The 21009-nt window shown below is 43.8% G+C and overlaps 1 protein-coding gene and 1 pseudogene across 4 annotated transcripts in view; one reads left to right on the plus strand and one right to left on the minus strand.

Annotated features, from left to right (window-relative positions):
- The window catches only part of KIAA1549L (KIAA1549 like), a 248277-nt gene that overhangs the window by 18889 nt on the left and 208379 nt on the right, over nt 1-21009 (plus strand). The window lies entirely within an intron of this gene.
- Nucleotides 20536-20952, minus strand: LOC309873389 (small ribosomal subunit protein uS3 pseudogene; annotated as a pseudogene). The gene has a single exon. The product of its transcript is annotated as a small ribosomal subunit protein uS3 pseudogene (transcript).

Here is a 21009-nt window from a genome sequence, read left to right on the forward strand (position 1 = left end):
TGGAGGGCCGGGAGTCTGTCGGGCATCTGGGAGCCTGACGTGTGGTATTCTGGGTTCTGCAGTGGGGTTGCCGGTTCTCTGGCACTACTTGCTCTGTGTGGGTGGGAAGCTGATCAGGATTTTTCTGCTTCTCCTGCTACTTCTCTTCTTTCACCTTCACACAAAGCGTCCTCTTCCTTTGAGATTCCTGCCTTCCCCCTTCTCGCTGCTGTCACCTTCTGGCTGCGTTTATTGAAGATTTGACAAGCTCCAAGTCTCTCTGCGCCAGGTCCTGGTGTCAGTGCAAGTGACATCAGGATCCATGTGGAGATCCTCCCCTCCTGTCCCCTCCGTACCCCTCCCCCCTTTCCCCTTTCCCCCCTCCCCCAGCTTCGGGGAGTTTCTTTTCCTTTCAACCATCTTTGGAACCATCCAAAGATCTGGAACCATCTTCGTTATCGCTTCAGCTCAGCTACCCTTCCCCCGTGGCCACACCCCCGACCACCTGCAGGAGTCCGAGCCCCCTCTGACCTCTTGGACTGTGGAATCCCACACCTCTACCTACAGCCTCTTATCATTCTGGTGCTCGCTCCCTTATGCCCCCGTGGCCTACTTTCTGGCCTGTCTGAGGTTTCGGCCGCATCCATCTCTGACTTTTGTGTTAGTCCGCCTCCCCCAACACGCTTCGGTTTTCTTTTCCATCTAGCCACGCCCAGCGCCATGTCTCAGCCTCCTGGCATTTCTGTCTTTCTCATCCTGTGGACCCTCTGCTTAGCGATACTCCAGCCATTCACGGCGCCTCCCTCACCCCCGCAGGCTGCGCAATGTATGAAAACCCGGCTGGTATAGTGTGGTGCCCTGAGGATTCTTGTTTCCAGCCTCCCCGTGGTCAGCGAGCCCAGCGCTGCTCATCTTAGCAGGAACCTCGTTGCCGATCGTGCGGTCTTCTTGGATTTCTCATTGGTGCCATTTCCCACTTCCCCAAATGGCTCTTCCAAATGGCCACGACTCTCCTTGAGCCTTCTCACCTGCTCCCAGTGGATCTCTTTTGTGGCATTTTCTTTATCTGTTCACCCCTTCAGTGTGCGTGGGTCCCAAGGTTCTGTCTTCCTCTTCTTCCTTTTAGCCTTACTGGCATCCAGGTGTGGACAACTCACAGCGTTACATCTCCACCGTAATTTCTGCTGCATTTCAGCCTTGTTCTTCTCCGCTGTGGCTGCCTCCCATGAGATGCTCTCCAAGCCCCTTGCACTCAGCTGTGTGCCGATCTGATCTCCTGACCCGGTGTTCTTGCCATCTTCCCACTCTTGGTGAATGAAGCCTCTGTCTGCGGGTTCGTGCAAGCCAGAAACCAGAGTCATCCTAAGTGCTTTTGCTCCCTTTCAGCTGGCACATCTGATTGGCCCTTCAGTTCTGTCTCCTTAATATTTCCCGTGTCCTCCCTTCCTCCTACGGCCTTTACTCAGGCCCCTGTGATCTTCCGGCTGGGATTTCTGTAGCCTCCTATCTGGTCTGTGTCCTCCCTTCCACCTCAGTCCACCCTCCACAGGTCTTTCTAGATCAGAAAACAAATTATATTTCCCTCCTTAGCCTAGGGCTGAAAATTGGATCCAGCTCACAGATAGGTTTCATTTGACTCATAGCATTAGCCTGCACCCTGTTTAAAAACAACTTTCTTTTTGGCTTTCCTTGCCTATATTAAAAGTGAGAACCTTTCCCATTAACAACTCCAGATTTCCCGCTGATCTGTGAAAGCCGGATATCTTGGTCCTCTGGCTTCTGCGTTCCTCTAAGACAGCAGCTGGCTGGATGGAAAGACATCCCTACCTTCTCCAGTTGGTCCCAGACCCAACCTTTCCCCAGCGTGCTTTATTCACCACGTCATCCACCTGGGTTTGGTTTGTGAGATGAAGTTGGGCCTCCTCTAGGTTTAAGGGCCTCACTGCAGTGCTTGTGTCTCGGGCCCATCAAGCTTCATTTCTGGCAGTGCCTCAAAGTCGGCATCCTGTTTCAACCTCTCTGCCTTGGCACATACCCTTCTTCTGGTTAAAACACACACAAGAGGCAATACTCTCTGCTGAGGATCTTTGCAACCAAGTCAGATGTGTCAGTTCCATCCTTAATCATTTGGGTCAGGAGCCCACAAACCCCTAGAGTATTCTTTTCTAAATTATTTTGTTGGCAATCCACAATAAGAACTACATTTTATATTTTGGCTTAGCACTTGCGTACACACACGCGTGCGCACACTCATATCCACAACTGAACAAAAGTGCTGGGATGTAATGCCATTACTGCCATTACTTCTCTTCCTCCCTTCCTCCTCTTCTTCCTTTTGCTTCTAAGCTGGTCATGACCCTCTACGTTGATTGCATGATCCAAGAATTGTGATGCATCACAATCCATACTAAGGAAAACACTGCCCAAGGTGGGGGTGTGTCTATAAATCCTTAAGATCGTGTGTTTAAATTTAGTGTTTCCCATATCTGCATTTTTCTGGGAGAGAGGAACTTCATTGGCCCTCCACTTTCCAAAGACCCTGATGGAAACAGATTTCGTAACCACTGATTCAGATAATTTATTTTCAATGGGATTTGATGTTGCCAGCTTGGTGCACCCAAGCACAGAAATTAGCGATAATTATTTTGCATGTGGGCCCTTTGTGTCAGCTCTCTGACATGTCCTGTATTGTTTGTTGTTAAATGAAGTTAATACTCCCAGACTCATAGGGAGGGTGAAATGGATCCCTTAAATCTCTTGTACATGCGGGAGGGAAAAACCGGGTGAGGCGTCATAAAAAGGATTTACTGGGTGAAGGAGGTTTAATAAAACCTTCATTTGAAGTCAAATACAATAACAACTGAGAAACAAAATGTTTTTGGCCTATACCAGGTAATTTATTCAGCAACTGTCCTTGGTCATAGATATGAAGAAAATAGTGGGGAACAGAATAAATATCCTTACCCTCATGGGTCTTTCAATCCAGAAAAGAAAAACGAGAAATAGAAATAGAGCATCAGTAAGGCATTCATGTAAATAGAATCAATATCATAAATGTATTGATGCCTAAATATATAATAGAAAAACTTAGGTTAGGCTTCTGGAAGGGGCTGTGAGGGAGTCACTGAAAAGACTTTACAAGGTGACCAAAATTATTTGGAGCTCAAAATGATTTTAAACCGTGGTTTTGAGTCATCTTAGACTATTCAGATATAACTACCAAGCAAATTAACAACAGCAACAAAATTTGAGGTTAAATATTCTCTGGTAATGTCTTTTCTAGAATTTCCCTATATGTTTTGTTTTCAGAAGAACTGAAACCTGCACCAGGAATAGTATCTTATCCGTGTGGGAGGTAACATTAGCCCCGTTTTCAGAGAAGGGAGGCTCTGTATCTATAGGCTTAGGGACCTGGTCTGCTACAGGGAAGGTTCATGACTTCTCCAAGCAGGGCTGTTTATTATTAGCTCTGTGTACCGTTCCTTTGAGTGATTCCAGCAGTTGGAGCGAGACTAACTCATTTCTACAAGAGTCAAAGAACGAAAGATGACCATTGTGATGTGCCTCTTTTTAATTGTTTGTTTTTTGGTTTTACTAACAAAATACAATTTTATTTTAATTTGTGTGTGTGTGTGACTGTAACAAAACCATGTCATCCCCCCCCTCCCCACCAAAACTGGCACACAGAGAAGAAGGAAAAATAGAATCCAGAATCCCACAGCCCCAATCCACCCGCTGTTCGCGTTTCTGTTCGTAACTGAGTGTTGCTTTAATGTGCTTGGCTCGCTTTCAGAAGGGCCGGGAGGGGAGGGGGCTCCTGCCGGCTTCCATGTATGCCTCACACGTGCACGGGCCATATGGCCACACAAGTGTGCATGTGCAGAGGAGGGCTGGCTGCCGGGACCCCTAGGTTTTCCATTTGGTGTCTCTGTTTTCAAATGATCTTTGGTCCAAGTCGTATGACCTGGTATGTCTCACAGACAGGTGGACGTGGATAGTAGGGGGGAGCCGAGCACACACTTCTCTTTGCTAACCTTATGGTGTAATCCAGCAGAGCTCTCGACTGCCTTAGCAAAGCTCCCGAGAGCCCTGAAATTCTGGGAGGCCTAACATTTGCTGTCTGCTCTGTACTTTTCTCTCTTCAGGCCCCCTGACCCCACGTCGCACTGGAGAGATTACCTCCCGGGGCATCATCATCACGAATCCAACTGAAAAGGATCAGGGCACCTTCCAGGAAGCTGCTGCTTCTTTGGATTCTTCTTGTTCTTGTCCACCCCCCCCCCCCCCCCAGAACTCTTTGGTTAAGCTTCGCTTTCATATACCCAGATGCCAGATGAGGTCTTCTTGCTCCTTAAACTCATCTTTTAGATTGGCTTGAGCCCTGCTGTTGCCCGCAGGTGGAAGGATGAGGCTCTAAGATTCCCACCAGTCTCCAGTGGCTTATGTTCTTAAATATATAATAATATATATATTACATATATAATCCATATATATATATATATGGATTTCATATATTTATTTGACAGAGAGAGAGAGAGATCACAAGCAAGTAGAGAGGCAGGCAGAGAGAGAGGAGGAAGCAGGCTCCCTGCTGAATTGGGACTCAATCCTAGGACCCTGGGATCATGACTGAGCTAAAGGTAGAGGCTTAACCCACTGAGCCACCCAGGCGCCCCAAGAACATTTTTACGTTACATCCCCAGAACTTATTTATCTTATAACTGGACGCTTGTACCTTTTGATCACCTTCATTCATTTTACTCATCCCTCGCTCTGACTCTGGGACTGCCAATCAGTTCTCTGTTTCTTATGAGTTTGGTTTTTTAGATTCCACATTTAAGTGAGATTATATAGTTCTCTTTGTCTCACTTATTTTACTTAGCATAATGTCCTCGAGGTTTAAACATGTTGTCACAGATGGCCAGAGTTACTTCTTTTTATGGCTGCATAATATTTCATTATATATATGTGTGTATGTGTATGCGTGTGTGATATGCTAAAAATATCATATGATATACATACATATCACATTTTCTTTATCCACTTATCCGTTGATGGACTCTTAGATTGTTTCCATATCTTGGCTGTTGTAAATAATGCTGCAGTGAATGTGGAAGTGCAAATCTCTCTTTGACATAGTGTGTTTGTTCCCGTTTGATAAATACCCAGAAGTGAAATTGCTAGATCATATGGTTGTTCTATTTTTAAATTTTTGAGGCATCTCTAGACTACTTCCCATAGTGGCGGCACCAATTTACATTCCCATCAACAATGCACAAGGATTCCCTTTTCTCCACATTCTCATTAGTACTGGTCTCTGGTCGTTTTGACTGTAGCCTTTCTAACCGGTGTGAGGCACCGTCTCATTGGGGATTTGGTTTCTGTTTCCCCGATGATAGTGATGGTGACTGCTTTTGCACGCACCTGTTGGCCATTTGTATGTCCTCTTCGGAAAAATGTTCAGTTCCTCTGCCCATTTTTAATTGGATTGTTTGGGTTTTGTTTTTTTTTTTTTTTTGCTACTGAATTGTATAAGTTCTTATTAACCCCTTATCAGGCATATGATTTGCAACTATTTTCTCCCATTGCCTTTTCATTTTATTACCGGTTTCCTTTGCTCGGAAGAACCTTTTTAGTTTGATGCAGCTCCACAAGTTTGTTTTTGCTTTGTTGCCTTTGGTAAGAAGATTTTAATGAGGGTTGGGGAGTCCAAAGGATGTGCACGGCAAAGCAGGCAAATGGCTTTAAAAAGCTCATGCTGTGTCCCTGTTCTAACAGGTTCTCTGGCCAACTCTGAAAACCCTCAGCCTTCTGCTCCTGTCTTTCCATCTTCTCTCTCCCCTTTCATCCCTACCCCCCACCCCCACACTCCTCAACAGTTTTCACTGAGAGCTGTTGAGGTTTTTTTGGTCACTTCCTACTCTCCATGATTCTGCATGTGAAGTCTCACCTTCCAAGCCCAGGGAGCTCAGCAAGTTCCCCTCTCCTAAATGAGATAATTCCCTTCTTACGAACTGTGAAGATAATAGAAAGTTCATCCTCTTAGTCAGTTATCTACCTTCTAGAGAAAAAGAAGGTGCAGCAAATTAGACTATTCTGAAATGAGGAATAGATATTTGTTGTACACAAAGAATAAAGAACGGAAAGTACCTTTTGTCACACGTTTTCTTTTCTTTTCTTTTTTTTTTTTTAAGATTTTATTTATTTATTTGACAGAGATTACAAATAAGCAGAGAGGGAGGCAGAGAGACAGAGAGACAGAGAGAGAGGAAGAAGCAGGCTCCCTGCTGAGCAGAGAGCCCAATTCAGGGCTTGATCCTAGGACCCTGGGATCATGACCTGAGCCAAAGGCAGAGGCTTTAACCCACTGAGCCGCCCAGGCGCCCCTTGCCACACCTTTTCTAAAATGCCCTGGAACTAATAGGTTCTGGAACTAAGGGGGAAATTCTTTTAACCAATAACTGGTGTGGGGGTTGGGCAATAGGAAGTAGAGAACTAAATTCCCAGCTGGAAGTGAAATGCAGGGGACTTTGCCACTTAACAACTATATGACCTTGGCTTTGGACCATTCACTTTGGGGCCAGTTTTTCATATATGTGTGTGTGTGTGTGTGTGTGTGTGTGTGTGTGTGTGTGTGTAAATTTTAGAACTTCCTAAACACAGGTCCTTTGTGCCATGTTTTGTGCATCTCTGTATCCTGGCTCTCCATGGCCAAGATGATACAGATTTTCCTCTGTTAAACAGTTGGTTACCTTACCTCTGACATTGTCCTTAAGATTAGGTGTCCTGCCCTTAAACTGGACTCTGTAAAAGGCCAAACATTGCTTGCATGGAAAACTTTTTCTCCTGTAAAAAAAAAAAATGTAATGGTCAGAGTTTAGATGCTGGGAGGTTGTGTGGGCGGGGGGGGGGCAGGTGTCATAACGCCTGTGTTTGTTTGTTTCTTTTCTGGAGGGTTTTGGAAGAGTCTCAAAACTATGCCTCCAACGCTGAAACCAAATCATGTCAACACTGACACTTATGAAACCTGAGACTCTTTAAGATCCTGGTATACTAACATATTGGCTTAATGGCTTCACAGAATTCTTTATCAGATTCAGAAAGGTGGTGGTTGGTAATTTATTGTTCTCCAAAAGGCTTTTTGTAGGAAAGTAAAATAGAAGATATTTACCACCCTGCAGTTTCCCACTGAGAGCTCTTTTTTTCTTGCTGGTTTTCCTGGTGATTAAAGGAAGCAGCAGGGGCACCTGGGTGGCTCAGTGGGTTAAAGCCTCTGCTTTCGGCTCTAGTCATGATCCCGGGGTCCTGGGATCGAGCTCCATATCGGGCTCTTTGCTCAGCGGGGAGCCTGCTTCCTCCTCTCTCTCTGCCTGCCTCTCTGCCTACTTGTGATCTCTGTCTGTCAAATAAATAATAAACAGAATCTTAAAAAAAAAAAAAAAGGAGGCAGCATTTTTTCCAAGATATTTCCCTCCTTCTTTGTGCTTCACAGACATTTATGCTAATCCACTAATTTCATTAAGGGTGGGCTCCAATGTCACACACTTTGGATGGTGACTTTTCCCAGACCAAGTAAGAAGGTGAAAGAAAATCAATAAAGATCAGTTGCTAAATCAAGGTCATTCTGCTTGCTTTTTCCTTTCTTTTCCCATCCCTCATTTATTCTCTTTTTTTGGAAAACACCTCTTTTGAATGACTTCACTTGATCATTATCATAATCCTCTTTCTCAGTTTAAAGTGAAAACCCCATAGCTTGTTTTTCTAATGGATTCTCGCCTTTTTTTCTTTCTTTCTTTCTCTCTTTCCAGTTCTTTTATTTCCATGATGGTTTTCTGTAAGTCCTCGGGGCATTTTGGGGTGAAATTTGGAAGGAAAGCTCAATACAGTATAGAGTTACCTTTCACCCATCTCAGAGTAGGGAAAAAAAAACAACAAAAAAAAAACCCTTGAAACAGCCAGGAACAAACCCAAGGGAGTCGGCTGGCAAGGGGTCACAAAGGCCATTTTGTCTTTTCTCATTCTCCTCTTTCTATTATCGCTGCCTTTCTGTCTTCTTTTTCTCTTTGTAGCTGTCTGCTGTGCCCTTTTTTGCAGAACTGTAGAGGTTAGATGTGTAGCATGGACCATGGGAATCATGAAGACCAACCCCCTCATTTTTTTTGGAAAAGGAAGCTAAGGCTTGGAGAAGTTGGCATTAAAGGAAGCAGTGCACTGTAGTGGAGAGATTATCCCAAGGTTTGGAATGGCAAAGGGGTGGGCTCCCATGCTTGCTCAGCCACTCATTAGCTGGGTGCTCTTGGGCAAATCTCTTAACGGCATGGCTGGTGTATACGGCATACATAAATGGGCACAGTAATATGCCTTGTGGAGTTACGAGGGTTATGTGAGATGGTGAATTTCCTGTTCCTAGGAAATGACTCCAGAATACAGCAACTATTATGACAAGCTAGTGAGAGGGAGTACCTGGAGTAGGTCTTGTTACAGGTTTCTTTTTTTTTTTTTTTTTTTAAGATTTTATTTATTTATTTGACAGAGAGAAATCACAAGTAGACGGAGAGGCAGGCAGAGAGAGAGAGAGAGGGAAGCAGGCTCCCTGCTGAGCAGAGAGCCCGATGCGGGACTCAATCCCAGGATCCTGAGATCATGACCTGAGCCGAAGGCAGTGGCTTAACCCACTGAGCCACCCAGGCGCCCCTTGTTACAGGTTTCTTACGCTAATGGATGATGTTAACAGTCTAGGTTCTGAAACACCTGCCTAATCCATCTGGTGTTCTGCTTTCCAAAATTTTCAGTCTTCATGGCTTTTGACCTTGAGGTTGGCTTTTCTGCTCATGACCTCATCTTACCCCTTGATATTAATACTGCATTTTAAATTCTACCAGGTCCCCTGCAGACCCATGCATGGAACATGGATGGGCATAGGAGATGGGTAGAAGCATTTGACTTTGTCCTCAGAGTAGATACAGGATCTGGGTCCATGGAGAAGGAAGAAGGGAGATCCAAGAAGGATTTGCAAATGTGTTTGGGATAATAGTGAATTGTCTCGAAGGCCAGGAAGAATACCATTTCAAGAAGGCAGAACTAGCCCCCTCTGGAAAAGGCTGCAAAGATATGGAATTAAGAGAAATGAGGAAAAGTGAATGGATTTGGCTACCCAAGTTTCCTCCTTGAGCTCTGCAAGGGCTGCTTTGGCGGAGTGGAGAGGACATGAGGTGGGTTGTGAAGAGTTCTGGAAGGAGGGAGAGGTGGGAAGTGTGGTCTGTGAGTGTAGACCAAGCATCTCCACCTGCTGGTCCCCAAGTTCTTCAGCCCAAGTTGTTAGAGGCAAAGTGAGAAATGCAGAGTTAACGTAGCATGTTTTTCATAAGTTTAATTTTATTTATTTTTAGTAGTTATCCTGTAATTTGAGATTATACTCTCACTTTTTCGACTTCAAAATGCCTTTTCTCTTATGAGATGATGGTACTTCTCAACCCTAGCTGCACATCAGAGCCACCTGGGGAGTTCATCAAGACAACGGAGTCCTGGCTGCATCTCAGGTAACTGAATCAGAATTTTGGGACAGACCAGGCAGAGGTGATCCTGGGGTACGGCCAGGAATGGGACCCTCTCTGCCAGTGCATAGTAGGAATTCCATGGTGGTGGTTTCGTTTTAATGTTTAAATGCCCTTGTTTGGCAAAATTAGAAACTGGAAATACTTGGTTCACTTTGCCCAACTTTGTTTGTTCTGTTTTCATTCTTACTTCATTTTGCGTTTTGACGATTTCTAAAATTCCAATGGCAGGGACCCAAGTGCTGGTAACGTTACACACGACAAGGGAGAGTGTGTGATCGATTTTTTTTTAAGGACTTAGCTCCCCCAGTGCTTCTGCCTGGCAGTCAGTGTATTCGCATTTTCAGGAACTGTGCATTTGTAGGAAGGAAAACTCACTTGTGTTCTCCAGCCAGACTGCCTATCACTGAGGATTACCGAGAGATCAAGTCAGACACTCACATGTGATGGAGGTCAAGCACGTAGGCCATCCTGCCTTTGAGCCTTCTCTTGCCTCTTTGGTGGGGAAGAGGGTTCTTGTGGTTCAGCTGTGCCTTCTACTCTAGCTACACACAGGATGTCTTGTCCTTTCTGACCTTGAGGGTGAAACATCTTTTTACTCACAGCTGCAGGTCTGAAATGCAGCACCCCGTAAATGAAGCATGAGCATTTCTGCTTTGTGGTGCTTCTAGTTATTTTAATGTTTAAAGGTCAGAGCAGGAAACGTCTTAAATGCAAAGCATTTAATTTCCATTAGAGTTAAAGCTTTCTAAGCCTGTGGTATAGCCAATAAAAATGATGATGTTTAAGTCAGCTAGTGTTCTATTTCTTTCATGAATATTTTACATGAACTACACAGGAAGAAAAGTCTATATGTTTACCCAACATTACGTCCAATGAGTACTGGAAACTTGTCGTCTTGGGTTATTACATGAGTAACTCCTATTATATATATCCAAATGGTAAAAAGAATCATGTGTATTGTTCCTGGGGCTTGTTTTGCAGACTAAGTATATTGGCTAAATCCTGTTAATATGAGCATTCCCTGAATTACTAATACCCTTACAAACTTGCTATAAATAAGACTGTGTGGGCTGCACAGTTCTTGGAAAAGTGGCTGGGTTCTATACTGGGGCAAGAAGTGGTGTTTCTGGGTACTGCCTTAGTCTAGTATTAGTACTGAAGTATAGAGTGTTGTATAGTCATGAGTGTCTTTAAGAGGTTTGGTGGCAAAGAGACCAGTTTTACTTTGTTTACTCTAGAGTTTCCTCAATTTATTTGAACATGGAATCCTTTTATCATGAATGACTATTAACATCCCACCGAGTGAGAGATCTGTGCAATATGACTTTTGTTGGATGTGGATTTAGAATAATGAATTCTGGGAGAAGATGTTTTCCCTTAACAATGCTCGTTTAGGATTGTTATATACTATCACTTAGCAAAATATGTACATATACTTGACCCTCAAACAATGCGGGGCTGGGGGAGGGGTAAGTAGGGATTAAGGATATTGATCCCCGTGCATTTAAAAATCCATATATAATTTCTGACTCCCCCCAAACTTAACTACTCATAACCTAGTGTTGACCGGAAACCTTACCAATGACATAAATAGTTGATTAGCATGTATTTTACATGTTATTATATTTTGTATTCTTAGAATAAAATAAGCTAGAGAAAAGAAAATGTAAAGAAAATCACAAGGAAAATACTGTTACAGTCTTGTACTGTAACAATTGCGTGCCTGGGTGAACCAGAGCAGTTCAAGCCCCTGTTGTTCAAGGGTCAACTGTATCTCAACTTGTGATGACTTTGGTCTTTTTATATTACACTTCAATCTGTGTAATTAATTAATTATCTTTACTTATTTATTGGATGAGGATTTTTTTGGGGGGGGGATGAGGATATTTTAACTTTGTTAACACTGTTTCAGGCACCAGAGAAGCAATGAAAAGAACAATCGTAGTGAAGAATTTAACGTCTTTATAGGTCTGCGTCAGCTGGTATGGGCTTCATGCCCACTGACGTCCAGAAGCTGCTTTCAGCTTTGCAGAGAGCTGTCCTTTCGGACTGTCTTGTTGGAGAGGGTGAGAATACTGAGATGTGTTTGGTGCCTCTACTTGAGGTGTTCCCATCTACAAAAAAAAAAATCAGAACAGGGTCTGACAAAAGAATGGTGTGTGATGACACGTCAGAATTTCAGTCTCCAAGATCTGGTTGTTTATGGATACAGAAGATCTGAAACTCCCTGGAAATCCTGAACTAGCCTCTGACAAAACATTTGTGACACTGTAATTTCTTCATTCAGCAAGTCTAGGAACTAGTATTTTTATTAACTGCCACGCTCAATTAGTACACAAGCCTAGAAGCCTCTTGACATTGTAATTGATAGTTTTGAAGATCATCGTTATAAATGAGTTTCTGCAACACACCCTTACGTGCCTTCAGAATCACACAAAAATTAAGCGAAGTGCAGTGTAGATTTAGCATGAAGTGCGTTCCAGGGTAAGGTAATTTATGAAATGAATAACCCATGGATGACTACATAGTCTGGCAAGAGAGCTTTCAATTACTTGTGATAAACAACACAAAATTTAGCTTCTTCATCATTTTCAAGGTGTACAGTTCAGTAGTGTCAAATATATTCATACTATTATGAAACAGATCTCCAGAACTTTTTTGACTTGCAAATCTGCGACTCAGTACCCTTGAAACAATAGCTTCCATTTCCCCCTCCTGCCAGACCCTGGTAAGCATTATTCTACTTTCTGTCTCTATGAATCTGACTGCAGCTACCTCATGTAAGTGGACCCCGGCAGCACTTGTCTTTTTGTGACTGGCTTATTTCACTTAGCAGTGTCCTCAAGGTTCACCCATGGTGTAGTGTGTGTCAGGATTTTCTTCCTTTTAAAGGCCAAATAATATTCCGTTGCATGTATAGAACACATTTTCTTTATCCGTTCATCAGTCAGTGGACATTTGGGTTGCTTCTAACTCTTGGTTGTTGTGAATATTGTAAAGAACTTTTAAAAAAAATGATGTATAGTTTCTATCATAGGCCAGTAATATAGTTCACTTAACAACCCTCCTCTGATGGATTTATAGGTGACTTATGGTTTCCCCTACCATAAACATCTGATGAAGTGTTTCACATGAATCATTGATTATGTCTCTGGTTATTTGCTTAGAGTAAATTCCTGGCATGGAGTTACTGGATCAAAAGGGGTGTGCATTTTTATGGCGTTTAGCACATGCTATCAAATTATCTTCCATAAGTGCATGAAGAGTGTAGGAGGGAACTGATTGCTCCGTACCCTCGCCAATATTGGGTATTGTCATTAAGAAGCAAAACAGCAGAAGACCTTTGCCAACTTGCTGATTAGAAATGGTATCATATTCATATTGTTGTTTTAATGTGCATTTTTTTGATTAGCAGCAGAGAGACTGAAGTTTGTTTTTTCATGTGTTGATTAGCTGTTTGTGTGTGTCTTTAAGATTCTATTCACATTCTGCACTCATTTTTCTATTAAGCTACTGGATATTATTTCCTATTGACTTGAAGACCTCTTTAGAGTCATAGTATTAAATTTTTATCGTATGTTGCAGTTATTTTCCCCCAACTTATCATTTTCCTTTTAATTTTTATGGTGTTTTTCGACATCTGACATTTAATATAGCTAGATCAATGAATCTTTTCCTTTCTGGTCTCTTTCCTTGGTGCATTATTGATAAGACTGGTGAAATATTAGGCAAGGCAAATTTACTTTTCCCTGCTTCCTGCTTCAGAAAGACAAAGCTGTAGCCATGTTAGGTTAGTGTAGGGCATTATACATTTCATAATCAATCACTTATTCATTCGGAAATACTGAGTGCCCATTGTATTCTAGGCACCTGTGTTAGATGCTGGGTTACACAACATGCATCTGGGTTGCATGGTATGGTGCCGATACATTATGGATTTTGAGACAGTTCCAATTTCAAATATGACCTGTTCTGGATTTGACTTTTGAATGTATGGATGTATTATCCTTAGGTAACAGGCTCATTTGGGATCCTTCTTTGCCTGCCTACATCTGGACCCTGAAAGCAAGTACATCATCTAGGCTGCAGCTGGAAGGGGACCCAGGTCTTGCTGCAGGGCAAGGCAAACATTGCTCCTTCTTGTTCTAAAAGGGAGCAGTCTTTGTTTGGGGGACCCAGTGGGACAACCAAGTCCCTGGGGTTGTTCCCTGGCTCTCGCTGCTCCACTGGCTCATTCATTTCCTTTCTAAGTTACACAGAAGTCAGAGCCTAAGATGGGACCCTCATATCCACGGGCATCTTTCTTTACTTTATTGCCAGGGGAGAGGGCCAAAGGGAAGCAGCTATAAATGCTGATGATTTCCAACCATTAAAAAGACCTTCTTCAAGCAGCCCCAGATACCATGGTTGAGGAACTGTCCTGTGGTAGGGTGACTACCCGTGAATTAGGAGCCCCGAAGCCCCTCCATGTGAGAGGTCTCCCTGCTTCTCGGGCTGCAGGACTTCTTGGGATGACACTGGTGGAAAATCATGAGGGTCCCAGGTGGCAGTATTATGCCTTCATTGCACTTGGTTTTAGCACTTGAGCAGGTCCAGGAAATGAATTTTTTAAAAAAATCACACTGTTGTACCACTGTTGGTCAGCTTCCCATTCCTGAAGCGCTCTCCTTTGGGATTCTATATATTTTGTACATTTTTCCCTTAGTAAATTCCTGTAATTCAAAACAAATAATGGTGTTTATTTATTAATAGTGACTTTCTGGAGAAGGAAGTTGAGGCAGATGGACTGTTACCAGCCCATGCATATATGGCTGGGGAGGGCAGGGGGATTTTCAGCATGTTTTGGTTTTATCTGCAGCTGGATGCCAGCTGTATTATGAGACAATATAAATTCAGGGCCTTTTTATTCAGAAAGCTCATTCATTTGATCATCCTAGACACCCTGTAATTCTATCGGGTGACATTAGAGGGGTCACGGACTCAGAGCCAGAACACCCTCTACCTGCTTTCCTATAGAACTTTCGTGTTTCAATGGAGACGTTCTCCATCTGCTCTGTCCATGTGGTAGCCACTAACCACATGTGGCCACTGAACATTTGCAGTGTGGCTAGGAACTGAGTTGGACATTCTGATTAATTTTGATTAATTTAAATAGCCACATGTGGCTCATGGTTAGTGTATTAGACAACACAGATTTCTGAAGGACAGCATTCATGGTTTTTTTTTTTTCTTTTACTAGAATTCACTGTGAGAAGCACATTCTATATTGTTCTACAGCACAGACACCCGCCTCTCGTCAGAATTCCCCAAACAATATTTAGCCTGACTACAAGCCGTGCATGCTGGTAACTTCTATTTTGTTCTGTTCCATTTCATTTTTTTAAAAGGCTGGTGGTGACTTGATAAATTGATTTTCGGGACTCGCGGGTAGGTTTCAAGCCCCGGTTTAAGAACACTGCCATCTGTATGTTATCTGCCCTGCACCTGGAGCCCTTCCTTCTACCTTTTTTCTCTGGTCTCTGCATCTACCCTTCCCAGGGTTTTTTCATTGGCTGTTCCCTCTGTCTGGTGTGCTTTTCCCTATGTCATCTCATGACTTCATTTCTCACATCCTCAGATTTCTGCTCTAATGTTCAACCAAAGACTTCCTCCAGTAACCGCCGTACTGGAGTGCTCTGGGAGGCTCCCCACCCCTCTTATCCTTGGTTTGCTTTTTTCTGTAGTGATGCTCTTCTCCTGATATGGCTATCATTTGCTTATTGTCTGCCTCCTCAGCTAGAATGTCAGCCCCACGAAGGCAGGCAGGGACTGCTTTGTTGGCTGGTATGTCTCAGCATCCAAACTAGGCTTTTAATAAGTATTTATTGAATAACCGAATGGACATGGCCCCAGGAACTTGCTGAGTTTTTTTTTGTTATGGCTTTATATGCCGAGAGGTGTGTGGGAGCTTTCATTCATTCCTTTGGAGATACTGTGTTCATCCCAGTGGCCTGGCTCATCCTCTGGGCACAGGGGATGGAAACGCTAGAGGAGAAGGGAGACACATCTCGGTCCTTTTGAAAATTTTAATTGGCGTCTGGGACTCTGCTGTGTATGGGTCCAGAAATGCAGAGCTGGAGGTTATCTGAAATAGGCACTAGACAATGAAAGGAGTTGGGTGGAGATTTTGCATTTCCTAAAAGTAAAAGCAGCCCTTCATACAGCCACTGAGTGGTGGGGCCAGCACTGCAGGGAGGTCTAGGAAAAGAAACGGACAGAATTTGATAGGGAGCACTGGGCGGGTATCCCATCTTAGCCAATGTTACAGGCTATGTGAGTTAAGACTAGCCCTCAGCACCCAGCTTCCATTCCAGAAGCTCCCCATGCATCTTTTTATGTTTTTCTTCTGCATTTTCCTCTCGGCATTGAAATAAAAACGCCCACCTTAAAAAAAAAAAAAAAAAGATTGTTGCTTCAGGGTTGAGGGATGAGCTTTATGAGAACAGAGTAATGGGCGCGGCGGATAGCTATCTAATTATAATCATACCTTGAAATTTTTATTAGCCAGTCTTTCTGCTTGATGGCTTCTGCTTCCACTACGGATATGTTGGTGGTTCTTGGATCCATTCTGAAGGCACAAAGTGTTTCTATTCTTGGTGTATTTTCCCTCGTCTTTCCTTAGAGCCAGATTTATTATTCCTTATGCTTCTCCCCTGTCCTTCATTAGAGAGTCATCAGGATGGTGCTATTTTTTTCTCCTTTGTGGAGTGTACATAGTAAACATAATTTGTTGAATGGCTTTCTTTTTTCAACAGGAAGTCTTCTAAAGACAGCCGATCACAGTATTAAGCCTCCATGTAATAAACATGGAGCTGAGCCAATCCGTCCAAAACATTTGAGCCATCTCTTTATATCGTACACTCGAGCTTTTAGATGCATCAATTTTACAGTACATCATCTGACACTATTTGTGATAAATATTCCACAGCGATTAAATCATCATTTTAAGATCTTATGCACAAGAAAGAGCATCCACAAAGCTAACTCCCTACTCTTGGAGCTCACATGTTAAGAGTCCCGGTTTGTAGATCAGAAACCTCTTATTAATTTTGATTGAGCTGTTCCAAAGAGGTCATGTAGATTTTCGTAAGACACTTTTATGTAAGAAATACCTTTTTTTTCCCCCCCTGCCTTCTTAGTGAGAGACAGAGAGAGCGCGGATTGAACCGCCTGGTGGGGAAAACCAGGAAATGGACCCTGGAGTCAATGAGAAGCGTTGCCTTGATGGTCGTGGTTAATAAATATTTACAGCGAAGTCCTGAGCTGCAACTCTGCAGTTTTGTTAGTGTAAACGTTTCATGACCGCGGAATGCTTGATGAGCTCGTGGGGCAGGCGACCGCGCCGCGTCTGGAGCGGGAGGAAACGGCGCGTGCGCTCGCTCGCTCGCTGGGTAGGGATGCGCGTCTGCAGGCGGCGTGGTTTTAACTGAGTTAATGCAGTGGTCCCAGCTGGGATTTTGATTGCGCTCCACGGATGGAGCCCGTGGGAGGGTGACAAGGGACCCTCTAGCCCTGCGGAATGACGGTTGATTTACAGCCTGACGTGAAGCTGAAGCTGATAGTTTATATTTTAAATAATGCATAGTTAGCTCTGCAAACCAATGAGCCAGAGCTGTCCTCCTGCCGGAGCCCCTCTGGAGGACGGTGGAGGTGCTTCGGCAGGCGCAGGAGCTCCCTGCGCTGGCATGTGGACCCCTCAAAGCACCTCTTCTCGGGCAGGGGCCTGTGCCAATAGAAGTTTCAATTGGATGGCTGCCTAGGAGGAAAGGGAAGGTGCAGGAAGCTTTGGGGGAGAGTGGAGAGGGCTGCTGGAGCCCACTACGGGGGGGGGGGGGGGTTGGGGGTTGGGGAGCAGATCGAAATGCATATGCCTAGGCCCTGACTCGGGCTTCTGGATTCTGAATCTTCGTGTTAACGGGAGCTCCAGGTTACTCGTCTGCACATCAGAGCTTGAGAAGTGCTCACGAGCCACTTCCATTTTAATACTTTTACAGACCCTTGATCAAGCATTGAATGTTAGTGACTTATAAAGCAGATTAGTAAGTCATTCCAAACATGCTGGTTTGCAGCTTGCCCCCCACCCCCCACCCCCCACCATGTTTTAGAGAAGAAAGGATGGAATAACAATAATGTGAGGTTGGCCAGGAATGGAGTTAGTGGGAATTTTAGCACAGTTTTGGCCATGACACACCATTGCCGATACCAACTCAGAGTACAGATCTTCAGACTTGAGCAGCATCAGAATCACCTGAGGGCTTGTTAAAATGCCGTCATTGGAGTTTCCGATATAGTAGATTTTGAGATAGGGGCTGAGAATCCGTGTTTCTAGCAAGATCCCAGGTGATGCTGCCTCTGGTCTGGAGACCTCACTTTGACAAGTGTAATTCTGATCATGGCAACCACGGGGCGCTTGTTCTGGAGTCCAGCTTGGCTTTCTCTCCTGCTGGATCTCTCACCATACCTCTTCACTACTGTTCTCAGAGTGTCATCAACAATCCACCCATACCTGTGGGTCCCCAGAGTCCACTCTCTCGACCTTCTGAATCCCTCAGAGTGGGACACAGGATGGTTTGTGAGCATCCCAGGGTGACTCTTAGATGCACTTAGGATAAACAGCCATTGCCCAGTGGGCTCTACCCAAATGCATTACATTCTTCGTTGCTAGGGTGTTTTCTGCCCCTTCCTTGGCCCTTTGTCACTTTCCTTGGGCCACAGCCCCACGGGGAATGCCCTTCCACATAGGCTCACTTGCTAAAATTCCCTCATTCTTCCCATCTTCCTCAGAATATATGTCCTTTGAACCCTGGCTGCAAGTGATCCCTGGACTCTTCTTGTCTTTTAAAATAAGCTCTTTAAAATGGGATGTCAGTCCTTATATCTCAATTGTAATTAATTTTTATTAATTTTAAATTAATTAAATTTTCATTCCTCCCCAAGCCCCCTCCTCTTTCTGAGTTGAACTTATAGTATATGGCACAGGTGGCCTATAGTGTGGTGCAGGTCAGTGGACATTGCCATGAAAAACAAGAAAAGGAATAAGAAAAGCTTATGACTTCTCAAAGTTGTTAAGTGTTATTAAAAAAACTTAATGGTACATGACACAAAACAGCGCTGCCCCTAATACTGTTAAGTAGGTGATTAGAGCCCCTATTGATTGTAGGCTCTTGGATGGCTGAGACTGTCTTATATTCATCATATTGGTCCCTCACTACCTGGCTTATAGTGGATGTTCAATAAATATTAGTTGAGTGATGTAAATGTGATTTAATTATCTTTGGGTAAAGTTGAAACCATCCCTTTTCTGCTTTAGTCATTTATTACATGTGGAAATACACACCCTGCTTTGGATGCTGATGAGAAGGGCAAATAGAAGAGATTCAGCCAGGAAAGTGATGATCTTCATTCAGGCTTTAAATGCACACAACTCCCTAGAGCCAGCACTCTTTCTGCAGAATCCTGGATGTGTGTGGGACTCAGAATGGGGAGGGGAGGGAGTTGGGACTGGGGGAAGGGCTGTCCTCTAGAACTCTCTGTCCTAAGGGTATGGGGAAATCCTAAGCTCCTCTAGCCCAGAGACATCGGGTCTCCTGTATTTTTGTATCCCAGGCACTTAGTATAGAAAGCAGTCTGGGAGTCCGTGCTTGCTGAATGAATGAAAGAGCGAGTTGATGAATGAATGAATGAATGATGAATGAATGAAATTGTGACTTTGAGTCCCTGTCCATGTATCAAATCTTTACCTCTTTATGTCTCATTTGCTTCATTTTTAGGGTAGGGGTCTTATGATATACTCTAACTTATCTCAAGGAATTTCTGAGAGCCCAAGATGATTTAATGAATCTGAAAGCACTATTTAAAGTGTTACATATGCTTTATTATTTAGATCATACGAGAACTTTTTCTGTGTTTCTTACAGACAGCTCTTCTTCTTGGTTCTGAAGGCCTATTTTAAAACTTTGCCAATTAGGGGACTCTTGGTTCTCTTGGTTGGCTCATTCTCTGCTGATTTGCTCTGGATGGAGAGCAGACGAAATGCAGGTTTGGAAGTGTTTCTGAGTCACCGTGGTGTATGGAGGGATCTTCCTGCTAATACTTGATTCTCTGACAGCTGTATCTCACACTTTGTACTGTGGCTTTCTTTGAAGAAACTCCAGGCTTATAAGAATGATCTGTTGTGGCATTTCCTTTTGAGGCATAAACGTTGAAATGAGATAAATACACAGTCGACTCATCTCAGTATTGTGAGAGTGGGAGGAAATCGGCATTTGGATTTGGATCACCTGTGTTCAAGTCCTGACTCTGCCCTTCATCTGCAATCTGCACAATCTTGGGCATTTTTTTTTCTTTTGTCATATTTTATAATGGAGAATTTTAAAAATACACAAAAGATCCAAAATAGTATAATGAAGCCCCCATTTACCCATCACTCAGCTTCAGTGACTGTGACCTGATCCAGTTTGTTTCAATGGTAACAGCCTCTACGCTTGCCCAATATAGTTTTTAATAAAATGCAATATGTTATATTCTTTCATTCATAGATCTTCCAAGGTTTATTTATTTATTTTGAGAGAGAGAGCAAGTGCCTGCTTGAGTTGGGGGAGGGAGGGAGGGAGGGAAGAGAACCTCAAACAGGCTCCCTCTGAGCGTGGAGCCTGATTCAGTGCTCGATCTCATGACTCCGAGATCACGCCCTGAGCCAGATTCAAGAGTTAGATGCACAACCAACTGACCCACCCAGGCCCCCCTCATTCGTAGATATTTCAATATGAATCTCTAAAAGGATAAGGATTATTTATTTATTTATTTTAAGTTGGCTCCATGCCCACCGTGGAGCCCAGTGCTGGGCTTGAACTCAAAATCCTGTCATGGAGACCTGAGCTGAAATCAAGAATCAGACACTTAACCGACTGAGCCACCAAGGTGGCCTTTATTTTTTAATTTTTAAAATTTTAATTTTTTCTTTTGCAAAGGTTTCATTAAAGATCATTATGGAGCAAATCCAGACTCGAGATCCAGCCGCCAAGGAGAGCCCATTATACCATGGGTACCTGCTGTGGCTGGGCAGCGGCTCTGGCTTACCACCCTTCTGTTCTGAGATGGGGGTGGTGGGCTCTGTCTCCTCCATAATGCTCACATGATCAGGACAGGGTCTCATAGGGCCAGTCTTAGCACTCGGATCCCAGGGAAGCACAATCTTCACTTTGATGCCCAGCACACCCTGTCTGAGCAGCCCACAGCATACAGCAGTGTCAACATAATAGTTCTCAGGGTCCCCACTGTGAATCAGCAAGTCATCCACAAACTTCATGAATTCAGCCCTCTGTCCTTGGAGTTTCCCAGACACCACGACCTCAGGGCCTTTGACCTTACTCTCCATGCTGAACTGCAGCCTCCCCACCCCCACCTCACAGCAGGGCCTCCCAGGAGCTGGTAC

Source organism: Mustela nivalis (assembly GCF_964662115.1).
Source record: "Mustela nivalis genome assembly, chromosome: 9".
NCBI lineage: Eukaryota > Metazoa > Chordata > Mammalia > Carnivora > Mustelidae > Mustela > Mustela nivalis.